This window comes from Terrapene carolina, unplaced genomic scaffold (assembly GCF_002925995.2).
Source record: "Terrapene carolina triunguis isolate 2854851 unplaced genomic scaffold, T_m_triunguis-2.0 Scaffold29744, whole genome shotgun sequence".
In the NCBI taxonomy this organism is placed as follows: Eukaryota; Metazoa; Chordata; order Testudines; family Emydidae; genus Terrapene; species Terrapene triunguis.
The window spans coordinates 1711-9964 of NW_020694095.1; the positions used below are offsets into that span (position 1 = coordinate 1711).

Sequence of the window (8254 nt, forward strand, 5' to 3'; positions counted from 1 at the left end):
AGAGTATGTATTAATACCTGGGGGAGCAAACAACTGTGCATATCTCTCTATCAGTGTTATAGAGGGCGAACAATTTATGAGTTTACTCTGCATAAGCTTTATGCAGGGTAAAACGGATTTATTTGGGTTTAGACCCCATTGGAAGTTGGGCATCTGAGTGCTAAAGACAAGCACACTCCTGTGAGCTGTTTTTGGGTAAACTTGCAGTTTTGGGACAAGTGATTCAGACCCTGGGTCTGTGTTGAAGTGGACTGGAGTGTCTAATTCAGCAAGACGGGGTGCTGGAGTCCTGAGCTGGCAGGGAAAACAGAAGCAGGGGTAGTCTTGGCACATCGGGTGGCAGCTCCCAAGGGGGTTTCTGTGATCCAACCCGTCACAGTGGCGTAGTCGGCAGGATCTGTGCACAGCTGATTGCTTTGAGATACTGGTAGAGATTTTAAGTGAGTTTTAAGTGTGGTGGCTGAAGAACAGACAAAGTGGTTACTGGTTTGTTATTTTCTGTTTGCTTATTTCGGGCAAGGGAAGTAGGGACAGAAAAGGAAGCAAAATAAGTAAGGCGGAAGATCAGAAGAAAGCAGGAAAATGAGTACTAGTGACCTCAGTTTCAGTGAACTGCAGAGGGGTTGTAGCCCAGCACAAGAAAGCAGGACAATGAGTACTAGTGACGCTGCTAATAAACTAAAGCTGGCCAGGCTGGAAGCAAAAGAGAGAGAAAATGAACATAAGAGACGGCTGGAACTAAGACAATTAGAAATTAGTGCCAGGGAGGCAGAACAGGCAAGGGAAGAGGCTGCCCACAAGAGAGCTATGGAGGCGGAGGCAGCGAGGGCGGCAGCGAGAGCGGAGGCAGAACATGCAAGGGAAGAGGCTGCCCACAAAAGAGCTATGGAGGCAGAGGCAGCGAGAGCGGAGGCAGAGACAGCTGCCCACAAAAAAGCTATAAAGGCAGAAACAGCTGCCCACGAAAGGGCTATGGAGGTGGAGGCAGCAAGGGAGCGAGCGGCGGCAGCGAGGGCGGAGGCAGAGGCAGCTGCCCAGGAGAGGGCTATGAAGGCCCAGAGGGAGGCCCAGAAACATAAACTCCCAAGGGGGTTTCTGTGATCCAACCCGTCACAGCCAGCCCGTCTTGATGTGAAGACATCAAGAGATGGAGAATCCACTACTTCCCTAGGTAGTTTGGTCCAGAGTTCAATCATCCTGACTGTTAAAAAATTGTGCCTTATTTATTGTTTGAAATGGTCTGGCCTTAATTTCAAGCCATTAGTTCTTCTTCTTTCCCCCCTAGATTAAAGAGCCAGTATTTTTCTCCCCATGAAGGATTAATACACCGTAATCAAATCACCTCTTGATCTTTCTGATAAACTAAAGAGATTGAGCTCCTTTTGTCTCTCACTGTGAGGCATTTTCTCCAGCCCTCAAATCATTTTGTGTCTCCTGTCTGCACCCACCATTTATTCAACATCCTTTTAAAAATGTGGACACGAGAACTGGCTGCAGTATTCCGGTATCGATCTCACAAATGGAATATACAGAGGTAAAATCACCTCTCTATTCCCCTGTTCATACATCCAAGGATCATTTTATTCCTTTTTGCCACAGCATCTAGTGGTTGGTTCTCTGCAGAGAAGCACTGAGATATGGTTCAAATCCAACTTTATTAATGATGTATGCAAGGGATGCTGTATCCATGCTGATGACTTGGGGAAATGCTCAGGCTGAGTCTGGCGTGTTGCTGCCTCCCTCACCAAGGAACTACTTTTCCTTCTCAATTCACAAAGGTCCCATCTTGTGTCTCTGAGAGCATGGACAGCACCTGCAGTATCCCGCTTACGTTCTGATCCATAGTCAGGGGTGCCTGCAAAATTCAAACCATGTTAAAGGAGAAGATAAAACTGCTCTTGTCTCTAGAGGGAGTAAGAGTCATGGGATGGTAGCTGCTCATGCCAAGTTAGAGACAGTTATGCTGCTGCTGCTGTCTACACAGGACCATGCTTTCTCCCCCCAACTCAGCTCTTACAGATGGGCTTAGGAGCAGGGGAGGCATGTTTCCATTAAGGCTGCTGAAGTAACTTGCTCTGCTGCCTCTGCTGCAGGAAAAGGGACTAAAATCACCATTGCAGTGTATTGGCTCTGCAGAACGAGCTGAGCACAAGCCAATCCAACTCCCATTTAAAACAATCTTGCCAGTGAATTGAATGGCAGTTGCCCGAAATGCACCCTCTATAATGTGACCATTTAACTGGCTAAACCGTTTCTAACATGGCTGCTTTTCCTGATCTGGCTTTTCTTATGTGTGATATGGCGAGGATCAGATTAAATACGTACCACGCCCCTAACTTCTGTGGTCATCTGCAAAATTTATCAATTATGAGTTTGTTTTCCTCTGCATGACTAATAAAAGAGTTAAATAGTGCAGGGCCAAGACCACATCCACGGGGGACCTCATTAGAAGCACACCCATTTGATGATGATTCCCCATTTACAGTTAGATTTTGAGACCTGTCAGTTATCCAGCTTTTAATCCATGCAATGTGTGCCACATTAATTTATCTCATTCTAGTTTTTTAATTAAAATCTTGTGCACTACCAAGTCAAATGCCCTACAGAAGTCTAAGTATATTACATCAACCCTATTACCTTTATCAACCTAACTTGTAATCTCATCAAAAAATCAAGTTTATTTCCATAAAAACATGTTGATTGGCATTAGAGCAAAATATTACCCCCCTTTAATTCTTTATTGGGTTACCTAGGAGTTACCTAGGGAGGTGGGTTACGTAGGGTTACCTAATAGGTTAGCTAGGGAGGTGGTGGAATCTCCATCCTTAGTGGTTTTTAAGGCCCGGCTTGACAAAGCCCTGGCTGGGATGATTTAGTTGGTGTTGGTCCTGCTTTGAGCAGGGGATTGGACTAGAACTAGATGACCTCCTGAGGTCTCTTCCAACCCTAATATTCAAAAATTCTATGATTCCAATGGAGTCTTGTATCAGCCGCTTCATTACCTTGCCCAGGATCGATATCAGACTGACAGGCCTATAATTACATAGGCCATCCCATTTACCCTTTTCAATTATTGGCACAACATTAGCTTTCTTCAAGTCTTCTGGAACTGCCCTAGTGTTCCAAGGCTTATTGAAAATCAACATTCATGGCCCAGGGAGCTCCTCAGCCAGCTCTTCTGAGTGCTCAAGACTGTACTAAACAAGCAAACTAACATGAGCTGCTGATTGGCTGAATTCTACATCTGATGGCATGACCCTACCACCCAACCATGAGCTGGTTACTCACAACTCGAAATGTTAGAGCAAAATATCTAGTTTCCTCCCAGCCCACCCCTCTGTAATAACTTCCTAATAACACGAGTCTTACAACATGAAAAACAAAGAAGGCGGCTCAAGGCAGGGGAATGCTTCAGAGAGTAATTTAACTTCACACATAAATAAAAAGATATTCTCTGTGTAGTGAAGACTCAGGAAGAGCTCACTTGGGTTTCCCTAGCAAAATGTTGAACTTCTATTGAGGAAAGGAAAGAAGATCCCAAAGAGTTGAGAGAGCAGAGCAGCCATTCTCATCTCACCGTCTTGGAAATCAGCAATCAGCCTAGGAGCTCTCACACTGCTCTTCTGCACAGTGCTGTCTCCAGAGTTAGGCTACGTCTACACTGAAAATGGAGGTATAACTGTAGTGCTGGGAGGCATACCTGTGCTAGCTTTAATCATGCTAGTGTGGGTAATAATAGCAGTTCTAGTGTCGATGTGTCTTCACTACAGTTTTTCCCTGTGCTACCTAGATTAAAATTGATGTGAGCATGTCTACACATGCTGCAACCACACCTCAATTTGCAGTAGAGACATACCTACCTTCTCATTTATTTTCATAGAAGCGGCAGGCTTGTGTTTCCAGGGACTGCCCTGGTTTTATGCTTAAGCTGACAGCATTTCTAGTTGGATTTTTGTATGGCCTATAATCAGAATGCTTAAAACATCAAGCAAAGCAGTAGCAACCTTGTTAGTCTAGGCCAGGGGTTCTCAACCTTTTTCTTTCTGCGCCCCCCCCCCCCCCCCAACATGCTATAAAAACTCCACGGCCCACATGTGCCACAACAACTGTTTTCTGCATATAAAAGCCAGGGCCAGCGTTAGGGGGTAGTAAACAGGGCAATTACCTGGGGCCCCAAATCACAAGGGCCCCCATGAAGTTAAGTTGCTCAGGGTTCTGCTTTGGCCCCAGGTGGCGGGGCTCAGGGCCCCGGGCTCAGCTCTGCGTGGTAGGGCTTAGGCTTTCTGCCCTGGGCCCCAGCGAATCTAACACTGGCCCTGAAACCTGCTCACTGCCCCCCAGGGGGCCCTAGACCCCTGGTTGAGAACCACTTGTCTGGGCTACTCATGATCTCTGTGAAACAGGTTTGTGGTCTCAGGCTAATTCCTATTAGACAAGAGGCTAAATGCTCAGCTGGTGCAAATCACTGTAGCTCAGCTGACTTCAGCGGTGCTACATCAGTTTACACTAGCAGAGTATCTGGCCACAGATATTCACATCCCCAAAGCCCACAGTCTTAACCGGTATTTGGTTGTCAGCCTCAGGAGAGAGGGCCCAAAGGCAGACGGGAGCGAGGGCTAAGGTATCCTCTCACCTCCAGAGGTGGCACCAGCAGCTCCAGCATGGTGCATGTTTGCCATGGAGGGACGCGAGAGGGGAGGTAGGGCCAGCGCGGCAGTGCTTTGTGGCTGCTGCCAATGCTCTGCTCTTTTTGTAGGCAGAACTTCAGTCCTCAGGACAGCCAGTGAGGCTCCCATCCCAACCCCGAACTCTAACAGGATCCAGACCATTCACCTCATCGCTAATTGCATCTGTTTTCACCCAGCCAGGGCAGAGGGCAGCAAACAGAATCCCATCTTCTTTGTAATCCAAGGACTGGCACCTGGTGAGCATGTTCAGAGCAGCCTGCGGGCAAGACACCATGAGCAGAGACAGCAGCATGTGAGGAAAGGGGATCTCCCCTAGTGGAAATGAACCCAGATCCCACAGCACTGACAGATGGGGCGGTGGGAGGGGGAACGCACAGTTCTGCCGAGGCAATGCCCAGCATCCTTGGCCCCCTAGAATTCCCAGCTGAGACCAGGCTCACATTAGCATGGATGGTGAGCACTCACAGTCAGAAATTAGCAATGCAGCTGGCCTGTGGGGATCAGATGGGGCATGATTGCAGGGCAGGGAGTGGTTTGCCGGCAGTTTGGGGGCTTTTGGTGCCTGAGCTGGTGGTGCTCAGACAGAGGATGTGGGTAAGGTATAGGAGCAGCAGAGCCATAGATCAGCATGGCAATGGGGACTAAGGGAGGCCTCTCTGCAACCAAGCTGATAACATACTAGTGGGGGATGCCCAAGCTGCAATATCAGTTTAGAATAAAGATACAGAGGATGCTGACTAGCTTTTGCCCCTAAGGGCCAGCTTGACAGCTGAGCATACCCAGAGTGCAGGAGCCTCTACCCATGACCCCTATGATGAGGGCGGCACAGGAGCTGGCTATGCCAGTTCTCCATAACCACAGGATTCCCACTTGAAAAGATCTCCCAGCTTTCTGGCCCCTTTGCACCACCAATGCATCACAAAGGGGCTGTATCACAGGAGGAAATCTGGCTCCCCAGGCTTTCATTCAGTCTCTGCGAGGTGCAGTCCACAATGGCCCGTACCTTGCTGCAGCGGTAGGCAATCATTCATAAAAAGAACATTTCATGCACTTTCTCAAATGACCCTAAAGCACTGGAAATGTTAATGACAGCCGCCTTGCCGCAGCTCATCCCTTTCTGCTTGCTTCCCTGGGCAGCCTTCTTCAGCAAGGGCACTAGGGCAGGAACGCCTGGGGAGAGCAAACAGTGACACGTTAGGGAAAACAGAACCGTGCTGGGGTGAGCAATCTCTAGTGAGCATTGTACATGAAAAGAAAACCCGAGCTCAGTGTAATACAAGTTACATGTGTTACTGATGTAGGCTGTAGTGGTGGGTAGCAGGGACAATCCAGCTCACCTTGTGAGTGGAAACGTGATCTAACCATTTCAGCAAATCATTATCATCAGCTCTTTCCTAGCAAAACAGTTCCATTGAACTCTGGGTATAACATCAGGGACGCTTTGCACTTCTCTAGTACTTTTCATCTGAACATCTCAAAGTGCTTTCAAAGGTAGAGGAGGACTATTGGCCCCATGTTACGGATGGGAAAGCTGGGCACAGAGAAGGGATGGGCCTTGCCCCGGGTCTCAGAATGAGCTGACAGCAGATTCATGAATAGGAGCCATATCTCTTGACTCCCAGAATGTGACATTAATCACTAGACCATAGATTTTAAACTTAACATTCCTACTGTAACTTATTTGGAAATGCTCAGAACTTATTTCAATAACAGTAAAGATCAGCATAATTTTATAGATGGGGAAACTGAGGCCCTGAGAGGTGATATGACTTGTGTAAGGTCAGCCCACAGGCCATTGGCACAGCCAGGAATAGAACCCAGCACTTCCAAGCCCTAGTCTACTGCTTGAGCCACAACTGCCTTTCCCAGTAATGCTGCCTTACCTCACAGGGGTGTGTGAGGATGACTCTATTGGAGTGTGAGCTGCTCTGATGATACTATAGTGATGGGGCCAGATAAGTGCCATAGAATGGGAAAAGCCTAGTTGTGTTTTTGTGTATTTCTGCTAGATTTCTGGTGTACAGAAAATCCCACAAAAATCAAAAACTCTTTCCAGTTTTATGTCTGTGTAACTCCAAGACCTTAGCACCCAATGCTAGGTGAATGCTTGCCTGAGTCACTAACATGGGCCCAATCCTTTCCCGCTAGCACATCTTCGGGATTTGCAGAGTCCACCATATGGGCCTCGGTCATGCCTGCATTGTTGATTAGCAGATTCAGCCCAGAACTTTTCAAATGGTCCCCAACTTTCTTTGCAGCTGCCTTGACACTTGTTGGATCAGTAACTTCTAAAAGCAAGATAATATGGTGCTTCCGTGAGATGGGATGGTCATGTGGTCAGCTGGGCCTCAGGAGAGCTGGGTTCTGTTCTTGACTCTGCCACAGCTTGTGTGATTTTATGCAAGTCACTTATCCCCTGTAGGCCTCAGTTCCCATCTATGAAATGGAGGGGTTAATTCTTAACATAGGTCTTTCACCCTTAAAGTCCACGTGGTGCCTTCAGGGAGCTGTGACTGGTGTTCTGAACTCAAGTTGTAACAGAACCAACACCCAGCACTGGGTCTAGGAAGGGGGGAAAACATGGGTGCACATGGACTCTCCTTGCATGATGGTGGCACTCTCGTGGGTCTCTGGGGCTGTGAGATGGATGGATGAAGGGTGGCAGGTTGTCACAATCTGCAGTACTCCCAACTTGCATAATTTTTTCACAAGTGAGGGGATTTCAGAGGGTACTGGAGCTCGTCTGTTGGTGATGCGAGAAGCTCTGTTGCCCTCTCGAAGCTCAGCCCTGCTGGAAACCTGCTGGAGTCTCTCCCCTCTGCTTGCTATTCTCACAGGAGGGAAGGGAGGGAAAAGCAGAGAGCCCAACAGCTCAGCACAACTTTCCTCCCTCCTCCCCCCGCTCCTGTGAGCAATGGTGCCAGGATGGTGCATCATAAGAACATAAGAATGATCCTACTGGGTCAGACCAAAGGTCCTCTAGCCCAGTATCCTGTCTTCTGACAGTGGCCAGTGCCAGGTGCCCCAGAGGGAATGAACAAAACAGGTAATTATCAAGTGATCCATCCCCTGTTGCTCACTACCAGCTTCTGGCAAACAGAGACTGGGGACACCATTCCTGCCCATCCTGGCTAATAGCCATTGATGGACCATGAATTTAGCTAGTTCTTTTTTGAACCCTGTTATGGTCTTGGCCTTCACAACATCCTTTGGCAAGGAGTTCCACAGGTTGACTATGCACTGTGTGAAGAAATACTTCCTTTTATTTGTTTTAAACCTGCTGCCTATTAATTTCATTTGGTGACCCCTAGTTCTTGTGTTATGAGAAGTAGTAAACAACACTTCCTTATCTATTTTGTCCACACCAGTCATGATTTTATAGACCTCAATCATATCTCCCCTTAGCCATCTCTTTTCCAAGCTGAAAAGTCCCAGTTTTATTAATCTCTCCTCATATGGAAGACGTTCCATACCCCTAATCATTTTTGTTGTCCTTTTCTGAACCTTTTCCAATTCCAATGGGAATTTTGAGATGGGGCGACCACATCTGCACACAGTATTCAAGA

The 8254-nt window shown here is 47.6% G+C and overlaps 1 pseudogene; it reads right to left on the minus strand.

Moving 5' to 3' along the window:
- Positions 1–1741: 1741 nt before the first annotated feature.
- Positions 1742–6881, minus strand: LOC113409107 (annotated as a pseudogene).
- Positions 6882–8254: the final 1373 nt, after the last annotated feature.